The sequence below is a fragment of the Phoca vitulina genome, unplaced genomic scaffold (assembly GCF_004348235.1).
Source record: "Phoca vitulina isolate PV1807 unplaced genomic scaffold, GSC_HSeal_1.0 scaffold42, whole genome shotgun sequence".
Lineage (NCBI taxonomy): Eukaryota > Metazoa > Chordata > Mammalia > Carnivora > Phocidae > Phoca > Phoca vitulina.
In genome coordinates, this window is record NW_022589745.1 from 2,515,961 (window position 1) to 2,520,709 (window position 4,749).

Below are 4,749 nucleotides of genomic sequence, written 5' to 3' on the forward strand. Positions count from 1 at the left end.
TGAGGTGACAGAGGCTGGAGCGGGCGTGGGCCGCGGAGAGGGGACAGTGCTCCCTGAGGTGACAGAGGCTGGAGCGGGCGTGGGCCGCGGAGAGGGGACAGCGCTCCCTGAGGTGACAGAGGCCTGGAGTGGGCGTGGGCTACTACTAGAAAGAGAATGGGCTTTGCAGGAAGATTCGTGGAGTTGACCAGATTGACCAGATTTGGCCACAGGCTGGATATGAGGGGCGAGGATGAAGTCGCAGTTGGGGCTCTGGATTGGAGTCTAGGTCTTGCTTCTGCAAAGGAAAGAAAGAACAGGTTTTGAGGGAAGGCAGCAGGTAAGCACATCGGCGAAGAGACCTGGCTTCTCTGAGGTTCTGTGAGGCCACTCACTGAAGATGTTCTTCCACAGTTAATTTCAGATAGTTCTCTTTTCAGTTTCCAGGAGCAGCCTCTGATCCCCTAAGCCCAATGGCCTGTATCACTACAGGAATAGATGGTGTCATCATTGACAAGTGTGGTTTGGCAAGTGATAGGTTAATAAGTACCTCGTAATCTTTCTGCTCCTATAGGTTGTTTTCATGTGTTGGTGCTTCTTCTGGAGAAAGACAGTGGCTCTGGATTCTTCTGCACTCTGATTCTTTCTTTCTTTTTTTTTTTTTTTAATTTTTTTATTGTTATGTTAATCCCCATACATTACATCATTAGTTTTAGATATAGTGTTCCATGATTCATTGTTTGTGCATAACACCCAGTGCTCCATGCAGAACGTGCCCTCCTCAATACCCATCACCAGGCTAACCCATCCTCCCAACCCCCTCCCCTCTAGAACCCTCAGTTTGTTTTTCAGAGTCCATCGTCTCTCATGGTTCTTCTCCCCCTCCGATTTCCCCCCCTTCATTCTTCCCCTCCTGCTACATTCTTCCTCTTCTTTTTTTCTTTCTTAACATATATTGCATTATTTGTTTCAGAGGTACAGATCTGAGATTCAACAGTCTTGCACAATTCACAGCGCTTACCAGAACACATACCCTCCCCAGTGTCCATCACCCAGTCACCCCATCCCTCCCACCCCACCCCCCACTCCAGCAACCCTCAGTTTGTTTCCTGAGATTAAGAATTCCTCATATCAGTGAGGTCATATGATACACGTCTTTCTCTGTTTGACTTATTTCGCTCAGCATAATACCCTCCAGTTCCATCCACGTCGTTGCAAATGGCAAGATCTCATTCCTTTTGATGGCTGCATAATATTCCATTGTATATATACACCACATCTTCTTTATCCATTCATCTGTCTGCACTCTGATTCTTTCTTTTTGATCTTACTAAAAGTGCCTTTTTTTTTTTAACCTCAGTGACCTATAGAAAAAGCAAGAGCCTTGCTATGGTTTTTCAATTTTTAAAGAACTAACAAATACATCCTATTTAATATTTGGTAACATCATTTATACTTGCTTTTCTTAAGCTTCTTTGATACTATTACATTCTACCTATTTTATGCTTGTTTAAGATCTTATTTCCAAGTGAGAGTGAAAGTGATAATGTATGTAAAGCACATTGTAAGTGTAATATACTGTGTGAGAATTATTTCAATAATTCTATCAATATGAAATCAATGATATAGTAGCAATGTTTGTCATTTTATGATTTATTTCACTTGGTTTAGATGGCTACTATGTTTATTGGTGATTTTGTTTTATTTTGTTTACTGAAAACAAGAAAAAGAACCATATGACATTCTAGAGGAAAAAAACACACCTATACTACTAGAAACCCCAGTAAAAATAGAAGACCAAAGAGAACCACCAATGGGACAACAATCACAAGAATCATCATCGACACAATCAGAAGAACAACCTGAGGAACAAGAATTGCTCAAAGAGCCATCTTGGGGACCACCATCTCAAGAATGGATACCTGACAAACAAGAATCATTTGAACAGCCATCTTTGGGACAACCATCCCAAGAACAGATACTTGACGAACAAGAATCATTTGAAAAGCCATCTTTGGGACAACCATCCCAAGAACAGATACCTGACAAACAAGAATCATTTGAACAGCCATCCTTGGGACAACCATCCCAAGAACAGATACCTGACAAACACGAATCATTTGAACACCCATCAGTGGGACAAAAAGAGATGACCCAGCGAGAAAAAACTAAACAACAAATACCATGAAAACAAAATACCAGGTTGTAAAGAACAACAGTCAGAAGCTAGAAAGGATCATAAAGCAAATGAAAATAAAATTAGACATTCTTTTCACATTATACAGAAGAGGTATGCTAGTACAATATTAAAATTGTGCATTTCATATTTTGGTGGCCAAAATTAAAAAAGAATGACTAAGACTAAATTAATCTGGAATTCCTTCTTCTGTTCCCTGAATGTAAAGCTGGAAGGGGAGGGAAGTGATTAGTGAGACATAATATTGCCACCTGACTCAGACTTTCATTTCTTACAATATCAGTCTGTATCTGGTATTCCAGAGTGACTCATCTGCCCTGAAAATGGCATATATTTAAATAGTGATCTATGATTAATTTTTCCTATTTAAAAGTGAATTAAGGTATCTTATAATTATACATATTATAATATACATCCAAGCACATATACATCACACACACACATGCACACACGCACACGCACACACACACACACACATATGCCTTATATGTTAGAAATTGACAGTAGAACCCATGGAAACGTACATTTTTGGTGATTAAGAGAATGGACTCTCAAGTCAGATTATACAAGTTTAGCTTCTCCATTAAGTGTGTGAACTATGTCGTGCCTCCGTTTACTCATCCATAAATTGGGGCTAATAATCATACCTAATTCATAGGTTGTTGGGATAATTTAAAGCAATAATGTTTATTATAAAGTGCTTAGGACAGTGCTGGACACATGGAAGGCACTAAAATATGTTAGTTATTACTGTTATTTCATTTTGGTTGTTGTTATTAAATGAGAGAAGACAAGCAGATTCTCTGCTACGATTATTAGTGTATTTGACTCTTATGGTTAACTGAACTTCTTGCCTGCCAGAACAAAAATGGAAACAAGGATTTTAGGATCATCAAGGTCTTCACTGTTGTTAATTAGTTATATAGAGTTGGCTTGTGGACGGAGAAAGGAAAGCTATCATTTCACTGTAATGATGGCTTCTTGATTTCTTGTTGGACATGCCCTGAGCATTTATGACACCGTAAGGAGAAAACTGTAATCACATGGAAACCACCATAGCTTTTTTGGTTAACTAATAAGTTTCTGGTGGAGAGCCCATCGATTCTGATCTAGCTCCATGCTTAGTACATATTTTGGTGCTTGAAAAATAACTTTAGGATGGCATTTCCTGCTCCTTTTAGCCAGATGCTTCTGTCCCAGTGTCCTGGTGTGTGTCATCGTGTGAAGAGGATGGATTGGGGGTGAGAACTGTGGGCCCAGTCCACGTGCCACCTTTGTTGACCATATGGTCTTAACATCTACTTGTCCTTTCTGAGCATCACTTGTTTTCTGTAAAATGAGAATGTTAGAGCTGTGAGAAAATCTCGAGATGGCAGAGGTTACAGCAGGCATTGTTTCACGGTCATCATGGGGGTTTGGAGGCTGGTCCCAAGTCACGTGTGACTGTAGCTTTAGGTGGCAGGGGCAGGACTTGAACTTCCTTAAAAAAATTAGTTCTAAATCCACTATAATACTCAACCTGCCTTAGTACAGAATTATTGTATGAATCAAATGAAATTAAGCTCTCTGAAAGTCCTAGTACTATCCTGGTGTAATATAGACTCATTTAATTTTAACAGATACATGAATACTGCTTCCTGTAAAATATCACATCCGGATGATCTTCACATTTGGGGTGCAGTTTGAGGGATGTCTGGGTGCCCGGGGGATGGATTGCTTAATTCCCTGCAGAGAGTTATTAAGTATTAAAATCAAACAAAAAATGCAGACCTAAGCAATGTCATGGCATCTTAGCACATTTGAAGATGGGGGCTGAGGTTGGAAAGGGAGAAGATGGACAAAGGGTCATCTTTATATTATTTTATTTTATTCTATATTTTATTTTGTTTTTAATCTTAATTACAGTGTAGTTAGCATATAGTGTTATATCAGTTTCAGGTATACAGTACAATGATTCAACCCTTCCATACTCAGTGCTCATCATGATGAGTGTACTCTCAGTCCCCATCACCTAATTTCCCCCATCCTCCCACCCACCTCCCCTCTGGTAACCATCAGTTTGGTCTCTATAGTTAAGAGTCTATTTTTTGGCTTGTCTCTTTTTCTCCCCCTTTGTTCGTTTGTTTTGTTTCTTAAATTCCACATATGAGCAAAATCTTAGGGTATTTGTCTTTCTCTGGCTTATTTCACTTAGCATAAAACCGTCTAATTCCATCTATGTTGTTGCAAATGACAAGATTTCATTCTTTTTTATGGATGAATAATATTCCATTGCATATGTATATATACAACACATCTTTATTCATTCATCTATCGACGGACGCTTGGGCTGCTTCCATATCTTGGCTATTGTAGGTAATGCTGCTATAAATATAGGGATGCATGTATCCCTTTGAATTAGTGTTTTTGTATTCTTTGGGTAAATACCTAGTGCAATTGTTACTACTGGGTCATAGGGTAGCTCTACTTTAACTTTTCGAGGTACCTCCATACTGTTTTCCATGGTGGCTACACCAGTTTGCATTCCCACCAACAGGGCATGAGGGTTCCTTTTTCTCTGCATCCTCACTGAC

At 39.5% G+C, this 4,749-nt stretch overlaps 1 protein-coding gene across 1 annotated transcript in view; it reads left to right on the forward strand.

Annotated features, from left to right (window-relative positions):
• Positions 1-2,600, forward strand: part of DCDC2C (doublecortin domain containing 2C) — a 107,559-nt gene extending 104,959 nt beyond the window's left edge. The window contains exon 2 of the transcript XR_004302480.1: positions 1,704-2,600. The gene's annotated coding sequence lies outside the window, so the exon portion shown is untranslated. The remainder of the gene's footprint in view (positions 1-1,703) is intronic.
• The last annotated feature ends 2,149 nt before the right edge of the window (positions 2,601-4,749 follow it).